Source organism: Cricetulus griseus (assembly GCF_003668045.3).
Source record: "Cricetulus griseus strain 17A/GY chromosome 1 unlocalized genomic scaffold, alternate assembly CriGri-PICRH-1.0 chr1_0, whole genome shotgun sequence".
Classification (NCBI taxonomy): Eukaryota; Metazoa; Chordata; class Mammalia; order Rodentia; family Cricetidae; genus Cricetulus; species Cricetulus griseus.
In genome coordinates this window covers 61664834-61683621 of record NW_023276806.1, presented here as the reverse complement: position 1 = coordinate 61683621, position 18788 = coordinate 61664834, and the positions used below count along the sequence as shown (strand labels likewise).

The 18788-nt window shown below is 43.9% G+C and overlaps 1 protein-coding gene and 2 long non-coding RNA genes across 4 annotated transcripts in view; 1 reads left to right on the top strand and 2 right to left on the bottom strand.

Annotated features, from left to right (window-relative positions):
• Positions 1–6257: 6257 nt before the first annotated feature.
• LOC118239243 lies at positions 6258–11018 on the bottom strand. Its single transcript, XR_004771597.1, has 3 exons — positions 10477–11018; positions 9722–9871; positions 6258–6754 (listed from the first exon to the last, which is right to left on the bottom strand). It is a non-coding gene; the product is annotated as an uncharacterized LOC118239243 (long non-coding RNA).
• An 82-nt stretch (positions 11019–11100) lies between these two features.
• Positions 11101–12581, bottom strand: LOC113833182. The gene is made up of 2 exons (XR_003480733.2): positions 12164–12581; positions 11101–11356 (listed from the first exon to the last, which is right to left on the bottom strand). It is a non-coding gene; the product is annotated as an uncharacterized LOC113833182 (long non-coding RNA).
• A 104-nt stretch (positions 12582–12685) lies between these two features.
• Pogz (pogo transposable element derived with ZNF domain) overlaps positions 12686–18788 on the top strand; it is a 38984-nt gene continuing 32881 nt past the window's right edge. Inside the window, exon 1 of one of the 2 annotated variants that reach the window (XM_027393550.2) lies at positions 12686–12828. The gene's annotated coding sequence lies outside the window, so the exon portion shown is untranslated. The remainder of the gene's footprint in view (positions 12829–18788) is intronic. The other variant, XM_027393548.2, reaches the window with a different exon arrangement.

The window sequence follows — 18788 nt, the reverse complement described above, 5'->3', positions numbered from 1 at the left end:
CTTCCAAGCTCCCCACTTCTCTATAGCTCTTCTTCTGTCACTTGGACAATGGACACATTCCACACACATTCCAAATGTGGCCAAATCATGTGCTCCCCCTCAACCCAAGTAGTTCAGAGAAGCCTGGACTGATGGGATATAATGGATCAAAATCCCTGTGAATCTATTGTTACTACTTAGCTCCATTTTGGGTTGTAGCTCAAGCTAGTCTCAAACCTGCTATGCAGTCAAGGATAGCCTTGAACTCCTGGTTCTTGTCCTACCTCCTGCGTAGTGGTAGTACAGGTGTGTGCCACCATGCCTTGTTTATGGATGTTGGGACTGGAACCCAGGGTTTTCTGTATGCTAAGCTATATCTCTACCCCTATTTTTTTAGATGTATTTAATTTTAAGCATGTGTTTTGCCTGTACTCGTGTGGGCACACACACAAAATGCTTGGTGTTCAGAAAGGTCCGAAGACAGGGTTGAATCCCAGGGAACTCAAGTTATAGACAGGTGTAAGCTGCCATGTGGTTGCTGGGAATTGAACCTGAGTCCTCTGGAAGAACAATCAGTGCTTTTAACCCCCAAGCCATCTCTCCAGCCCCTCTACTCCTATTTTTAAATGTGAATATTTCTTCACTTCATTCCCACTTTGAGGCAGGGTAGAAAGAGAAAATTCAGGGAATGGGGAAAAGGAAAGGAGGAGCCCCCACTCTGGAACCTAGTTGAAGTCTCTGGCCAACTGAGAATCAAGAACTCCAGCACAATGAACAAAATTTGCTGTGAAAGTTGCTTACATACAGACAATACTTTTATAGAGAAATATTTCAAACAAAATTAAATAAAACGGGCTGGAGAGATGGCTCAGTCATTGAGATGACTTCTGCTTTTCTAGAGGACTAGAGTTCACTTCCCAGCACTGCATCCAGCAGCTCACAACCTCCTGTAACTCCAGCTCCCAGGGAACTGTTGCTGTCTTCTGGCCTCAGCAGGCACCTGCACATGCGAGGCACACACATAGACCCTATACAAACAAATACACAAAGTAAAAAACAGAAAAAATATTAAGAATGTTTAAATAGCAGCAAACTATGCTTAAGTGCCAAACATCTGTGACCAGATGTGGGCTTTCTGCTCTCACAGGTACAATTTGAGAACCTGCATTTTTCTAAGACTCTCAAGAAATTCCAGTTACAGTAAAATTAAAATCCCAACCTCCTTGTGCAACCTTTGTGATCTACCAGTTTTTTTAAAAAGATTTTTTTAAATTATTTTTAATTATGTATATGTGTGTGTTGTGGGGGGGGGTACACATGAGTACCAGTGACCTTAGAGACCAGAAACATTGAATCCCGTTGAAATGGAGTAACAGGTGGTTGTGAGGCATCCTATATGGGTTCTGGGAATTGAACCCTGATCCTCTGCAAGAGCAGTATGTGCTCTTAACAGTTGAGCCATCTTTCCAGCTCATGACGTATGGCCTTAACTTATCAGACAGCAATCCTATTCAACTTACCTCAGGACCACACAATAGACCTCCTTATTAAAAAATAGTAAAAATAAAAGTTTCTTAGCCACCTATTGAGAGTCCATTGGGAGTCATATGTATGGCTTCTGCCGAGACACTTAAGCATCATTCTTTCTTATGAAGCCCATGCCCATAAGTTCAGTGTGTGGACTAGCCTTTCTCTGAGCACCTTCCTTCCTTCCTTCCTTTTTTTTTAAAGATTTTATTATGTATACAACATTCTGCTTCCATGTATATCTGCACACCAGAGGAAGGCACCAGATCTCATAACGGATGGTTGTGAGCCACCATGTGGTTTCTGGGAATTGAACTCACGACCTCTGGAAGAGCAGTCGGTGCTCTTAACCTCTGAGCCATCTCTCCAGCCTGCACCTTTCTTTTTTAAAAATAATTTATTTAACTTTATTTTATGTGCATGAAGGTATCAGAACACCTGGTTCAGAGCAAGTCAAGAACTTTGTAATTTAGTGGTTCGTGGTTTGAAAGACTGCCTATATTTTTTTTCCTTTTTTAAAAAAAAATTAAACTTAACAACCCTCGACTGGCGGTGGTGGCACATGCCTTTAGTCCCAGCATTCGGGAAGGCAGAGGCAGGCAGATCTCTGTGAGTTTGAGACCAGCCTGGTCTACAAGAGCTAGTTCCAGGACAGCCTCCAAAAGCCACAGAGAAACCCTTTCTCGAAACAACAACAATAATAAAAAGACAAAAACTAAAACAAACCAAACAAACAAACAAAAACCCTCTCCAGTTGTCAAGACAAACAAACAAAAAGGTATCAATTTTGGCTGAAGACTTAACTCTCTATGTAGCTCAGGCTGGCCTTAACTCAGAGAACCATCCCACAGAATGGAGAAGTTATGGATTCTTTGAATGCTTGCCAGGCCATAAAATTCACTGCCCACTACTGAAAGAGCATGAAAGGAGAGGAGGAAGGAGGAAGCCCATGCTTTCTGGCCTGAGGATCATAAGCAGGAGAAAGTAAGAGAAAAGGGGGAACAGAAGAGTGCTGCTTTTAAAACATTTATCAGTGAGTGCATGGGAGTGTGCACGTGTGTGTGTGTGTGTGTGTGTGTGTGTGTGTGTGTGTGTGTGTGTGTCCATGTGCGTGTGCTATGGAGGCCAAAGTTGATACCTTTTTGTTTGTTTGTCTTGAGACAGGGTTTCTCTGTAGCTTTGAAGCCTGTCCTGGAACATGCTCTGTAAACTAGGCTGGCCTTGAACTCACAGAGATTGCCTGCCTCTGCCTCTGCCTCTGCCTCTGCCTCTGCCTCTGCCTCTGCCTCTGCCTCTGCCTCTGCCTCTGCCTCTGCCTCTGCCTCTGCCTCTGCCTCCCGAGTGCTGGGATTAAAGATGTGCACCACCACTACCTGGCCAAAGTTGATATCTTTTATTTCCCACAATTAAACGTGGGGACATGGGGTCCTCAGAGCAAGCTGGCTAGGCCAACTTAGCAAGCTCTGAGTTTAAGTGGGAGACCCTGCTCTCTCTCCTTGGGCATCAGACTCAGGTCATCACCATGTTTTTTTCCTGCCAAACCATCTCATAGGTCCACAAGCATTTTTTATAAAAGATTTTTAAGAGCTGGGGAGATATCTCAGAGAGTAAAGCACGTGCCTTGCATTCACCATCCATCCATGGCTGAGTGTGGCAGCCTGCTTGTAATTCTAGTATGTTTGGGATGAGCATGCTGGCTGGCCAGACTCAGGGAGCTCTGGGTTTGAGCGAGAGAACCTGCTTCAGTATACAAGATGGAAAATAATGGAGGAAGATACCAGACAGCAAGCCTCCACGCTAGCATGCACAATGTGTGCATGAGAACTCCCACACATATATCCACACACATCCAAACAAGCACGCACCGCCCCCCCCCCCACACACAAAGACTTTTAAACTCAACATCTGAACTATTTACAAGAGTTACCCCAGAAGTGGAATGTGGAAAGAATTAAAATGAAAAGCCTGTCATCCATAAGTGAGATCAAATTTTGCAATATCCTGTCAAATACTTATTATTATATATACTACTTTAGCAACTAATAATAAAAGCTACCGGGGCTGGAGAGATGGCTCAAAGATTAAGAGCACTGGCTGCTCTTCCAGAGGTCCTGAGTTCAATTCCCAGCAACCACATGGTGGCTCACACCATCTGTAATGAAATCTGGTGCCCTCTTCTGGTGCAGATATCTGGTGTGCAGATATACATGGAAGCAGAATGTTGTATACATAATAAATAAAATCTTTTTAAAAATTAAAATTAAAATAAAAAATAAAAGCTACCACTATGGAGTAACTACTTAAGCTAGGTACTGGTCTGGGCACCTTATATATTATATACCTATTTAAACTTTTTAAACATGTATGGTTTACTGAGTATGTGCATGTGTGTGTGTGTGTGTGTGTGTGTGTGTGTGGTCAGTTCTCTTCCTTCTACCATGTTGAGTCCCCAATATTGAACTCAGGTTGTGAAGTTGATGGCAAGTGACCTTATATAGTGCTAGTCATCAAATCCAGGTGCTCATAATTGGAGTTAAGAACTAGACTGAGCTACATTCCCAGACCTAAAATTCAACCTTTATGTCACTGTTTTAGTCAGTATAAGTAGGATATGCTGCGTTAGCATGTTAATCTTGGAATCTCCAACAATAAAGGCTTTGTTGTTATTCTAGGAAATCCCAGTATGTTCTGGGTAACTTATTAGTGCAACAGTACTTCATGGGTTAACTCTGGGATCTAGGCTGCTTCCACACTGGGGGCTATGATGCTTTGAATGAGAATGGCCCCCATAGGCCCATATGTTTGAATGCTTGGTAACCTACTTAGTGGGACAGTTTGAGAAGGACTAGGAGATGTGGCCTTGTTGGATGAGGTGTGTCAATGGGGATGGGGCTTTGAGGTTCCGAAAGCCCATCCAGGCCCAGTGTCTCATTCTCTCTCTCTGCCTGATGTCTATGGATCAGAATGCAAAGCTCTCAGATACAGCTCCAGCACCACGTCTGTCTGTTTCCCACCATGATGAAACATGGACTGACCCTCTAAAACTGTAAGCAAGCCTCCAATTAAGTGCTTCTTTTTTTTATAAGAGTTGTCTTGGCGGCTGGAGAGATGGCTCAGTGGTTAAGAGCACAGGTTGATCTTCTAAAGGTCCTGAGTTCAATTCCCAGCAACCACATGGTGGCTCACAACCATCTGTAATGAGATCTGGTGCCCTCTTCTGGCATGCAAACATACATGCAGGCAGAACACTGTATACATAAAAAGAGTTGCCTTGGTCATGGTGTCTCTTCCTAACACTAGAACAGTAACTAAGACAGAGATGTACCTTCTCACTGATAGGAGCAAATTAAATGTATTTGTTTAGTGAGATGGGGTCTTGATATAGCCCAGATTGGCCTAAAACTCTTTATGTAGCTCAGGCTGGCCTTGAGCCTGTGGTCCTACTGCCTCACCTCCCTGAACATTGGGATTACAGGTATGTAACACCAAGCCAAAGGTTTTTTGGGTTTTTTTTGGTTTTTTTTTTTTTTTTTGGTTTTTGGTTTTTTGAGACAGGGTTTCTCTGTGTAGCTTTTGGAGCCTATCCTGGCACTCGCTCTGGAGACCAGGCTGGCCTCAAACTCACAGACATCTGCCTGCCTCTGCCTCCCAAGTGCTGGGATTAAAGACGTGCGCCACCAATGCCTGACGCTAGTAGTTTTTGTATTAACTTTTTACTTTATTATTTATTTCTTTATTCTGGGTTTTTGAGACAGGGTTTCTCTGTTCTGATTTCCTGGAACTCACACTGTAGACAAGGCCAGTCTGGAACTCACAGAGATGGACCTGCCTTTGCCTCCTGAGTACAAGGATTAAAAGTGTGCCTCTCCACTGCCTGGCTTGGATTAACTTTTAAATGCTCTAAGTCAAATCATCCTTGAAGTCTTATTTCAGTTGCAAGAGAGGTGTTCAAATTTGCTTTCCGTTGCTGTGATAAATATTGTCACGAAAAGCAACTTGGGAGACAAAGGTTTATTCTAGATTACACTTCCAAATAACAGTCACTGAGGGAAGTCAGGGCAGGCACTCAAGGCAGCAACCTGGAGGCAGGACTCACAGAGGAACATAGCTTACTGGCTTGCCCCCTTGTTCCTCCGTGATTAGCTTTTTTTTTTTTTTTTTTTTTTTTTAAATATGACCACATTTATAATTTAAGAGAAATTCTTTCTTTTATTTTAATTAGAAAGAAGATTATTTTACATGTTAATTCCAGGTCCCGCCGGGCGTTGGTGATGCACGCCTCTAATCCCAGCACTGGGAAGGTAGAGGCAGGCAGATCTCTGTGAGTTCAAGACCAGCCTGGTCTACAGAGTGAGTACCAGGACAGCCTCCAAAGCCACAGGGAAACACTGTCTCAAAACAAACAAACAAACAAACAAAAAAACAAAAAAAAACCCAGGTCCCTCTCCCTCCCCTCCTCCCCAGACCCCCCAACTAATACTCTACCTAACCCATACCCTTTCTGCTCCCCAGGGAAGGTGAGTCCTTCTGTAGGAGGTCTTCAAAGTCTGTCATATCCTTTGGGATAGGGCCTAGGCCAACCCCCTTGTGTCTAGGCTCAGGGAGTATACTTCCATATGGGATGGGCTCCCAGAGTCCATTCCTATACTAGGGATAAGTATTGATCCACTACAAAGGGCCCCATAGTCTTTTTTTTTTTTTTTTTTTTTTGAGACAGATTTCTCTGTGTAGTTTTGGAAGCTGTCCTGGAACTCACTCTGTAGACCAGTGGCCTCAAACTCACAAAGATCTGTCTGCCTCTGCCTGACTCTTGATAAACTTTCTTATACACCCTAGGACTATCTGCCCATTGGTGGCATTTCTAACAGTAGGCTAAGCCTTTCCATATCAGTCAACATTCATGACAATTTCCCACAGACATAGCCATAGGCCAGTCTGATCTGGGCACTGCCTAGGTTGAGACTCCCTCTTCTCAGGTGACTCTTGGTTGCATTAGGTTGACCATAGAGACTAGTCAGAACAGGTTCTTGAAAATATGCAGACTGGTCTGCATATTTCTTGACTCAGAGTCAAGGCATTAGTCATTGGTGTAGGGCCAGGCTTTCCAAAAGAACCACCATATTTGCAGGGGTGTAGAAATCTTCCTCAGTGCCAAAGACAATCAGTTCCACTCACTGAAGCAGCTGGGATACCTGGTCATCCTTGGGGTCCTATAGGCTTCTCGACATTCCAGATATTAAATAACATCCTATGTGACAACAAGTAAAAATAGTGAGAAACCAACCACCTGTTAGCAGAACCATCTTCAGTTCTTTGGCTACGTGTGCCATATGATTATCAAGAAAAATATTGTTTCTCTGGGAGGTCAAGAATGAACTGTCTTATCCAAAGAACTTAGTGGGGATCTTCCCTCAGGGTCAGCAGACCCACAAATGGGCCTTGAGTCTGAAAGTTCTGTAAATGTCTGTTCAAGTGTGCATTTTCCTGGTAAATAGTCTATCCCCTTCATCAAGATATTTGAGGGGTTCACAATGCAGAAAAGATTTGAAAAAATCACTTTTCCTGGCTAGAAATAGGGTCTCAGCATACTAGAAGAGATCAAAGTCTGCCAGGTGATCGGGTAGGAAACAAGTTTGTATTTATGTCACAGTACAACTGCATTTACATAAACTCAGCAACAAGAATTACTTCCTCGACAGAAGAAAGTGAAATCATTTTCCTCCTATAAAATTATTACAAGTCATATGTGCTGGTACCCTCCAAGCACTCACGATACTGAGGCAGGAGGATGACTATGAGTATTGAGTTACTGTTTTCTTTCTTTTTTAATATTTAAAAACCTTAAGCCGGACAGTGGTGGCACACACCTTTAGTCCCAGCACTTGGGAGGCAGAGGCAGGAGGATCTCTGTGAGTTCGAGGCCAGACTGGTCTACAGAGTGAGTTCCAGGACAGCCAGGGCTACACATAGAACTCTGTCTTGAAAAGAAAAAAAAATTAAATCTTGGCTGGCAGATGTTTTCAGATTTTATTACCTTTCATTTCAGGGAACAAAAAGGAATTGAAAATGGATTCTTTCACTGCCATAGGCAATGGCTTCCTTTCCTTTTCTACTTTTGCTGTACATCCACAATAATGGCACCAGTGGAGCATTATATCCCAGAACTCCCAAGGCTGAGGCAGAAGGACCATTCCAAATTCAAGACCAGATTTGTCTGCATAGAAGACAGCCAGGACTACATAGTGTGACCTTAACTCAAAGGGAGATACAGAGAGACAGACAGAAATACACACAGACACAGGCACATACACAGACAGATAGACAGAGACAGGGACATATCCAAAAGAAGATTGACCTCTATGTACACTACAAACCTCTGAACCTTGATTCTGAAGGGTTTCATCTCATCTATAATGATTAATCTCCAAATCCTTCAAAAGAATGAGTTGGTAAATTATTTACTTTTCTTGGTTGCTTTCTGGAAATTATTCATGACTATAATTAAATGCAAATATTGCTAAATTGTAAAAAGAATGTAATTTGGAAAAAGATTATTAAATTTTTCTCAGAAGTCCATTATAAATATGAGCCAGTCAGACATCAAATATCTATAAAATAATCCAATTTATATTTCCATGAAGCTTTGTAACATTAATTGAATCACTGAATAATCACACCTGGCCAACTCCATAGCAACAGCATGGTTTTGCTTGTGGGTGTCTCTTAAATAATATTAAGATGAAGCTACACTAAGTCATTATCACCTGTGAAATCAAGCAGTAATTCACAGTGAAATCTTGATAGCTGAGAAGTTGCTCTTGTGAATTTTTTGCAAAATACATTTTGAAGCTAGAGACCTTTAATTGTGTCTTGCTAAAATCTAATGAGGAATTTCCCTTCCTTTCAAAACCCAATCTTTAAGGGCTTTTCCTGTGCTCCTGAGCCCCTTGCATGTAAGGTGGTATCAAATAGCATCTGCAAATGAAAGCCAGCCCAGCTTCTAAGCTCCTTCTTCTGTGACTGCTCAAATAATCTCCAGTTGCTGTGTACTTCCTGGTGATTTCCCTGTGGAGGCCAGCATTCCCCACCCTCCTTTCTGCTCGTATGTGCTGACTTCCCTCCCAGACTCCGTGCGGTAAGCTGTCAACCTTTTCCATTTGGGACCTGCTCAGATGGCGAAAATTTTTGTTGTTTTTGTTTTTCCTGCTACATTTCCCAAAATGAAGTCTCTTTACTTTTCACCTTTTACACCCTGAAGGTATTAGGGGGGTAGGGGTCCTCTCTACTCCCAACCATATTGTCCACCTCACACTGAACCTCAGATACTAGGGTCTGTGTATTAGCAGAAGGACATCACAAAGGCCACCTCTGCCTTTGTGTCTTTGAAGACTTGTTGGGAGCATTTGATATTTTCCAAGTGACAGGTTGCCTTAATTTTCAACCTGTGGCAGAAACCATAAGGCAAGGAAGCAAACAAGTGTGTCCATTTATGTTCTAGGAACTCCTGTTTGCTATCTAATTGTGAAAAGCTCCAGTGGGGACTGCCATTAAACTTCAACTTCCTTTCCTAGAAACCCAGATTGAAAGGTTCAATGTCTCTAAGTTGGCTACTGAAGACGGGGGTAGATGTTTTTAGGGGTGTTACTACTAGGGTCTGATTTTTTCAATAAATCAAACTGCACTGTTGCCCAGACCCCTTTCCAGTATGTTTCAGAGGCACACGTGACTGATTTCTAAGGATTTGCTCGAAGTTGCTTGTTCTCTTGCTTTCATTTCTCATCATTATCAAGATGGCTCAAAAGAGAGACAGACCACAGCTACCAAGCAAACCATGTGTTAAGTGATGACACCCAAATGTCCCAGCATTGTCCAAATAAATACAGACATTCCCTCTACCACAGGGACTACTCAGACCGCAGAGCTTTGTTTTCTTTTTTCTTTTACCCAGGCTCAAACTCACTATATGTTGAGGATAATCTTGAACTCTTGATCCCCCTGCCTTTACCTCCCACGTACTGGGATTGCAAGTCCATGCCACCATGCCCTGCTTGTACAGTCCCTTTTGAAATTCTACTCTCGTGCCCTAAAGTGATATTTTGCAGCTTCCTCTGGCTACAAAATACCTTTGCCTGTCAGCTCTCCATCACCGAACTGCTCATTAATTCTGAGCACTGTGGCATCCTACTCCATTCCACAATTGCTTGCTGGTCTTTACCTACTGTTTGTTCATCCATTCCTCCAAAGATGCCTCCATTTTTACATTCAGCATCTTCTTCCATATTTTTTTCTTCATGGAAGTCACAGCACCATCATTCATACAGTTTTGTTAGCTATCATGGGTCAAAAGTGTCTCCCAGGGCACAGACTAAATGACAGAAAAATAGGTTATGGAAAAGTAAACAAAACTACAGAACTCTCTCTGATAAAAAGTTGGTTTCACCACTGCCACCCTGGTCCAAACTACAATCATCTCTCACCAAGATGAATATAGTAACATCCTAATTGGTCTCCCTGTGGCTGCCTTTGCTCCTACCAGTTACCCGAGCCCCTCCCACAAACAGAGTGATCTTTAAAAGCAACAAATCACTTCACTTTTGGGGTTGACATCCTCCAGTGGTTTGGCTTTCATCAGGACTAAATACTGAACTTTTTTTTTCTTTTCAGACTTTTGCCCACATTACTTTAACAAGGCTTTGTCCCCCAGCTCCACATAGTCACTTTTCAGAGCCAGTGGAAGAGGAGCGGATGGCATGAGGGAGGGCAGTGAGGGGGAGAGAGGAGGGGGCAAGGAAGAAATGGGGAAGAGGGGAGGGGGGACTCTGATTGGGATATAAAAACAATAAAAATCAATTAATTAAAAAACCAAAACAAATCAATCAACAAAACAAACAAACAAAAAACAGTCACTTCTTTACCATTCCCTGCACCAGACTTCCAGCCTGGACTCCCACCCATTGCCATAGCACTTACCAAATCACATTTCTAGGAAGCAGATAAATGTCCTGGTCACAAAAGCCATCAATTTCTGCCTGGTCACCTGGAGGCACCCAGTTTCAGATTTTAGTCATTTTGATATGAGGAAGCAAAGGTCCCATGGAGAGGCTACTTGTAAATATTCTGACCAACAGCCCCAGCTGTGGTCCAGTGCAATCAGCTTCCAGACATGTAAGGGAACTTTTGAGATGACCGAAGCACCAACCACCAGATAAGACACAAATGAGAACCATTAGCTTAGCCAATCACCTTCCTGAATCATGAGTGATAAAAGAATCATAATTTTATACCAGTAAATTTTAGGACTATTTGATATTTAATAATAACTGGTGGAAGAGTTTATTATGTCTATGTTTCCACTCTTCCCTAGTAGAGTGTAAGTTTCACATATATACAGGGATTTTGTGGATCTGTCTCTCTCAGTCTCTATATATTTTTTCCCAAGACAGGGTCTCCCTATGCAGCTCTGTGGACCAGGCTAGCCTTTAACTCACAGACATCCTCCTGCCTCTGCCTCCAGAGTGTTGAGATTAAAGGGATATGCCACCACTGCCTGGTGTTTTCTGTATTTTTATGTTTTAATTAAAAAATAATTTATAATTATTTTTATGGTTTTATTTTTAACTATACATATGTCAGGGGTGGGAGGTATGCACGTGAGTGTAGATGCCAATCAGGCCAGAAGAGGGCACTGGATCCCTTGGAGCTGGAAGAATAGGCAGTTGTGAGCGCATGGTGTGCTGGGAGCCGAACTCTGATCCTCTTGAAGGGCAGCAACAGCTCCTATCCACTGAGGCATCTCTCCAGTCCCAGGAACTTTGTTTTATTACTGTATACCTAGCACCAAGAGCAGTGCCTGGAACATGAAAAACAGGCAATGAATACTGAGTGAATTAATGGTACATACATGACACACATTCAGAATGGTGTGATAATGGCTTTTGTGGTCAACAAAACATGGCACAATTTGCTGAGCTATCTTTCATTGGCTGCAAGTGATTGGCAGGTAGTTTCAAGAATATATACAAAGGAGGAAATATGTCTCTGGATCTACCCTTTCCAGGATCTACCCTTTCTTTGTTTAGAATTTGATTTGGAGCAAGTGTCAATGTATAGCTTAAAGACCCTTCTCAAATATCCAAGGAAAATACTAAAATTTTATCATCTCAGGACACAGTAAAAGACAAATTTTCTTAGCTACCACAAGTTAGGTTTTTTTGTGTGAATAAGTGATAATCTTAAATGGACTAATCAATTTGTTTGAAGTAATCCAACAGAGTCATGGAATCTATGGTTCCTTGACAATCAATCACATGGGTTTTCTCTCCAAAATTCAGAATAGCTTGATGGGTAAATTGGTTTTAACAGTATTTCATTTAGCTGGGTGTGATGGTGCACACCTTTAGTCCTAGTACTAGGGAAGCAGAGGCAGGCGGATCTCTGTTTGAGGCCAGTTTGGTCTACATAGACTGTTTCAGGACAGCCAGGGCTCTGTTGAGGGACCCTGTCTCAAAAAACCCCAAAATAACAAAAACCAAAACCAAGAGTATTTCATTTAGACAAGGCCACTGTCCCAGAAGGCTACTGAGACAAGTGTGTCTTAAAGAAGAGTGTTATCTTGCTCTTTGTTTTATCCATAGCTGTTGGTGCCATTAGGACTCACCATCTTGCTTGTGGCATGAAGTTCTCTTGGGGTGGGAATAAAGTAGGGAAGAGCCCAAATTCCTCTGGGAAGTCTAAAAAAGTAAACTGGAAAATATTTTCTTTGGGAGCCCCATTTTTCTCAGCAAAATCTGGATACAGCTTGTGAAGCTAATTATTCTTTTCTCCATGAAATCTTTTTCTTTATTTATTTATTTGCAGGACCACACAAACTTGATTAGAAAAAGAGGCCCGGACGACGGTTAGGATGAGCGGTGACGCAGCACACTCTCCAGCCAATGGAAAGAGCACGAGAAGGGGAGGGCGGAAGTGACGAGAGATATCCCTCCGCGGGGCGAGAGGGTCGGTGGGGGGAGTCGGCGTCTCTCTCCCCCGCGCCAGCTCCCGTACACGGAGCCGCATTCCTTGGCCCCCCCACCCCCTCCCTCGGGGCACCCCGCCCCCCTCGGGAAAAAAAAAAATCCACCCCAATCACTCGAACCCGAGGGAGGCTTCCTTTCACCCTCGGGGAGAGGAGCTTTCCACGGTTCCCTCTTCTCCGTCTCCCCCCCGAACCCCCGTCCCCTCCCCTGCTCCCACCCCCTGTTCCCGGCGCCGGGTGCGAGGTCCCTTTAAGGCGACGGCGCCTTCCTCGGGTCAGACTACCGGCGGCGACGACCACGGGAGGTGAGTGAGCGAGCGAGCCCCGGCGCTCCCCACCCCCTTCTCCCGGGGGTTCCGTTATCTTTTCGCTGGGCGAGGCGTTCCGGAGCGAGACAATGAGAGGGGGGATGGGGGACGCGCGCGCGCGCGAGGGGGTGGGGTGGGTGGGGAAGGGGCCGGGCGCGCGCGCCGCCCTCCCGCCCGCGGTCCCGGCCCGCGTCCCCCGAGTGGCGGCGCGGCCACGGCAGGGCAGCGGCGCGGCCGGGGGCGCGGGCGGCGCGCGCCCGCGCGCGTGTGTGTGAGGGAGAGGGAGAGCGCGCGCGCGTGCGTGTGTGTGCGCGCGCCCCGGGCCGCGGAGCCGCGCGCCCCGGCCGCCGTCGGCCGAGGCCCGGGATGCCCTCCGCCCCCTTCCCCGTGCGCGCTCGGCGCCCCGGCCGCGCACGCCGACGTCCAAAGCAAGCCGGCGCGAGCGCGCGGGGGGGGGGGGCGGGGCGCGGCGCGCGGTCGCTAGGGGGGGGCGTGCGCGGGGCGGCTGCTGCGGAGCCGGGTTCCCCCGCCCCCCGCGGAGGCGTGAGCGCTGGTTTTGAGCGGGAGGGGAGGGGAGGGGAGGGGAGGGAAGCGAGGGACGGCTCTGCGCGGTCCCCCCCCCCGTGTTATGTAATCCCGCTCCGTCTGCGAGGACATCCCAAGCCTCTGCAGCTAGCTTGACGAGAGTCTCCTCCTCCTCCCTCGGCCCCCAAATTTATGCAAGGATGGCGCCGTGATTTACGAAATGGTATGGGGCAGAATCTATTTTCTTGCTGATTATGTCCTGCCGCTGTAGGCGCCATGTTTAAGCCCAAGGACTATTTTCTTTAGATTCCCATCACCTACTGAAAAGGGGTAATGTCATCGAGCCACCTGCTTTCCCTCGTTTTTTTTTTTTTTGCCCCGTGGTCCTGGTTTCCCCTCCCCGGTTGTGGGGTTCTTTCCAACTGTCAGTAACACTGCACGTTTCTCGTCTCACTTAATTTTGAGCCTTCAGAAAAAAGAAGAAAGCTGAAAGTCTTTTTGGGCTTTTCCTTCCCGAGGAGGAAATGGAGATCGAACTGTAATAGTATCTTACAGAACATTGCAGAGGGTAGCCCTTTTCTCCACACTTCTTTTCACCTCCCTTTGCAGCACAAAACGCCGCAAAAAAAAAAAAAAAAAAAAAAAGTGGGGTTTTAAAGGAATTTCCCCAGATGAAGGGGGAAGGGAACTAGGAGCTTAGATGATGACTTTATTGATTGTAGTGGTTCTTAACTTTAGAGTGCATTTAAAAAAAAATGTGTCTCGGAGGTTATTAAACGTGGAGTTTAAGGACTGTGTATCTGAAAGTTCGGTTTTTTTGGAGGTGGGGTGGAGGTCCAATATCATTTTTTCAATGGGCAACCCTTAACTAAGATAATCGGTATATTAAGAATTATTGGTTATGTGGAAAGGCGACCAAAATATGTTAAACTGGTTAGATTCTGCCCTTTTTCCTAAATTGTGGGGTATAACAAACCGAAGTAACAAAACAGAATGGACTTTGAGAGTGAACATGGCTTAAGCGTTGTCGAACATGGCTTAAGCGTTGTCACCACTCCCATCTTGAATAGGGGGTATAACCTAGGAAAGCAATTTGTACATTGTGATTAGCTGATCTCAGGAGATACCCTTCAGACCCTTTCAGGGAAGTTTTGAGGTCCTAACTTTTCAGAATCCTAAGTAAGGCTTTTTTTTTTTTTTTTTTTTCTCCCCATGACTTTTGCACTGGTGATCCCAAAAGTGGTGTTAGGTAAAAGCAAGGCAGTGGCACCAGGTGTTGGGGTGCTGTCAGGAGAATGCCCTTGATGGAGCATGGGCAGCTTATCATACAACTGTTAATTACATTTCAGCTTTGGCATATATCTTTAGTTTTTAAGAATCTAATAAAAATGAAGAGCATGTATAAAGCATTTATATTGTCTATGGAAGTAATTTTAAAATTTTTCATTAGCATGTATTATACATGAGGATATGCTTCATGACATTCTCATGGTTGTATGTGATATTTTTGATCATATTCATACATCAATACCCTCTTGTCCCCTCCCACTCATGCTAACCCCATCCCTCAAGCTGCCTCTTTCCTTCCTATCTTTTTGGCCGTGGGGTGCGTGACTTAGTGAATTTAATTAGTGTTGCTTACAGGAACATGGGTAACTTACCATGAAAAAAATGTCTCTTCTTACCCCAGCAACCATTAACTGACTATAGATCAGGGCGGGGCTTCTGGAGCCCTCTCTCTTTCATGATGGCACATTGGCACAGTCTTGTGCAGGTTTATGCAGGCAGTCACAATTGCTGTGAGTTCAAGAGTGTGTATGTCTGTATTCCACAAGACACTTACTGTTCTTTCTGTTTACTCTCTGGGATCCATGCAGAATTGAGCATTCTTCTACAGCCTCTTGGCACTTTGGCCAGTGGTGAATCTCTGCATAATAAAATACATGCTCAAACACTGCAAAAAAGATGCTTCTCCAACCAAAGCTGACATGGCGCTGTGGACATAAACATAACATGTTCACAAGGTCCTTTGACTGGGTATGTCATGTCCATTTAGCAAAATGACAGCTGTAGCTTCCCTGATAGGATCTATGACTTTCTCAGGTACAAGCTTTTGATGAAACTTACAGCACTGCGAGTAAATTCCCTCCTGTGGAAAGGGGCTCAAATTCAATCAGAAAATGGTTGGTTACCCTATAACATTTCAGAGCACTATCGTATGAAGGCAATGCCACCACTGTTTGGAGGTGGGACTGTTGTCATGAGGAAAAGCTTTTGTGGGATTGAGTTGCTGTAAGCCTCTAGTTTTATAGAATTGCATTTTTACCTGGAAGAATGATTGACAGACTAGACTCAACATTCTGGAAAATGAATGGAGTGAGTTTTTTGTCAATACTAGGAAAACAATTGACATTTGTTTCCAGTGATAAAATTAAAAGAAAATTAGAATTCTAAAAAACTTAACAGCTTGAGTTTTAACATCGTCCCGGCCTTGACAGTTTTTTAAAAATAATAGCCATAATTAATAACTGTGACTTTAAAAATGTAGTTGAGGGGGTTGGAGAGCTGGTTTAGTGGTTAAGAGCACTGACTGCGGCTGGAGAGATGGTTCAGAGGTTAAGAGTACCGACTGCTCTTCCAGAGGTCCTGAGTTCAATTCCCAGCAACCACATGGTGGTTCACAACCATCTGTAATGAAATCTAGTGCCCTCTTCTGGTGTGCAGATATACATGGAAGCAGAATGTTGTATACATATTAAATAAAAAAAATAAAAAAAAAAAGCACTGACTGCTCCTCCAGAAGACCCGGGTTCAACCCCCAACACCCACATGGCAGCTCATACCTGTTGATAGTCCAAGATCTGACTCCCTCACAGACAAACATGTAGGCACAACACCAATGCACACAAAATAAAAATGAATCATTTATAAAAAAAATACATAGTTGGGTGTCGATGGTGCCTGCTAGTAATCCCAATGAATGGCTGAGGCAAAAGGATTGACTTGAGTTCAATCAAGGCTGTCCTAGAAAGAGCCTCAAACTAGAGGAGGGAGGAGTAAGAGAGGGAGTGGAGAGAGACTGGGAGATTACACGGTGCGTGAAATCTTTAAAAAAGAAATGCTGCATGCTATTTGGAAGGTGTGGACATAACTAAGTAATTCTGTCAGTGTTTTCCGTATAATCAATGTACAAGGGTGGGGGCTGGAGAGATGGCGCAGCAGTTGAGTTGTCGTCCTGAAATCTTGAGGTCCACAGTTGAAATCCTAGCACTCAACATAACAAGCTGGGCAAGCTAAGCTGTACAGCATTCCTGTAGCCTCAGCTTGGCTGGCAATGGGAACAGAAGTATCTGTAGGGCTTGGTAGCTTTCTAGCCAAGCAAAGAAGATGCTAGCTTCCGGTTTGGGGAGAGTGACACCCAACACTTTGTTTTGGCCTTTGCACACATACAGAAGTACCTGCATCTGCTCTCACAAATGTACAATCAAAAAAAATTTTAATGCAGAAATAAAAAGAACCACCCTATCAAAATACAAGTTACAGCATGCTGAACATTGAAATGAGGACTCAGCACATGCTAGGCAAATGCTCTACCATGGATGGAAGGATGAATGCTAGAGGTAAGACTGGGTATTACTAGGGCTGGAGAGATGGCTCAGGGGTTAAGAATACTGCCTGCTCTCCCAGAGGTCCTGAGTTCAATTCCCAGCAACCACATGGTGGCTCACAACCATCTATGAGATCTGGTACCTTCTTCTGGTGTGCAGGCATACATGCAGACAGAACACAATACACTAAATAAATAAGTACATCTTTAAAAAAAAAAAAAAAAGGCTTGGGCATTACAGATAGGACTGTGTGAGCTACATTGTTAAAGCCTATGCATGCACAAAAATCATGTTACCAGTATAATTACTGTAAAATACAGAAGCCAGCTAGCTTGCCAAGATGTTAATATGGATTAATGGGAGACTTTATCTCACAGTATATCTTTGGTGGCCTAAAGAATCTACCTAGGATTCATTTCTTAAACAATCCCCCATTTCTTATTTCTTGATTATTATTTTTTAAAGATTTTATTTATTATGTATACAGCATTCTGACTACTACAGTTCAGCAATCAGAAGCCCTTTTAGTTCATCTAATTAACGTGCCCAATTAAAATTAAACACCTCATCCTAACATGGATGGGGTTTCCCCCTTTACCTCTATAAACCACCATTTGCCTATGGGCCATGTCTGTCTCCTCTCTATCCAGAGGTAGACCCTTGTCCCTTTGGGACAAATAAATACCCCTGTTCCCTCTCCATTGTCTCCTTCCCCTTCCTCTCCCTTGTCCCATCTCTCCTTTACCACTGCATCCTAGTCCATTCTAACACAGACCCCCCCCTCTTAAATAGTTACACCTGCTGTTTTTCTGTCCGAGTCAGAAAGGAGCCTCTTTAACTTTTCTTCCCCGGTTACTAAAGGATCTTTCTGTGAAAGTAAATGTTTGGGTTTGATTTGTGCCTAATCTGGGTCCAGGAGGAAGCCCCTGCTGTTTGGGAGTCCCTTTCAGTAGTCTCCTACCCCATTTTTTTCCCTTCTTTTAATTTGGAACTCTGATTTGTAGACCAGGCTAGCCTTGAACTCAAAGAGATCCACCTGCCTCTGCTCCCAGAGTTCTGGGATTAAAGGTGTGTGCTCTATTATACCAAGACTCACAGCAGTTTTTAAAGAAAAAGTCCACACATGTAGAAAAGGTTAATGAATGCAAGTAATACTGTGGACCTATGACCTAGACAAAAGCAATTATTAATATTTCAGCCTGTGCCAAATATGAAAACTTGATAAATTGCTATAAAAGGCCAAAATATCTGCTAAACCATATTAAAGTCACATTTGTGACATTTCCACTTAATGGTTCCAATGATTATTTATGTATTTGCTAAGAGTAAGTATTTTATCCTTGATAACAGTTATACCATTAAACAATAAAATTAAAAAATCCTGAATGTTTTCCAATGTGTATTCTATATCAAAATATACCAGTTACCCCCAAAATGCCTCCTGCCCCTTTTAAAATGTAGATTGGTGTTTTGCCTACGTTTATGTCTGTGTGAGGGTGCTGAGTCCCTTGGAACTGGATTTATAGGTAGCTGTGAGCTGCCGTGTGGGTCCTGGGAATTGAACCCAGGTGCTTTGGAAAAGCAGCCAGTGCTTTCAACCTCTGCACCATCTCTCCACCCCCCACCCATATCTTTAAAAGCATATGTTGTTTTTTTTTTAATTTGTGCGTTAGGGTATGCCACATATTTGGGTGCCCACCAAGGCCTGAAGAGAGGGGTACGCTCCTTTGGAGCTAGAGTTGGAGGAGGTTGTGAGCTGTAACTGAACTCCAGTTCCCTGTAAGAGCAGCTGAAATGCTTAACTGCTGAGCTACCTCTCCAGCC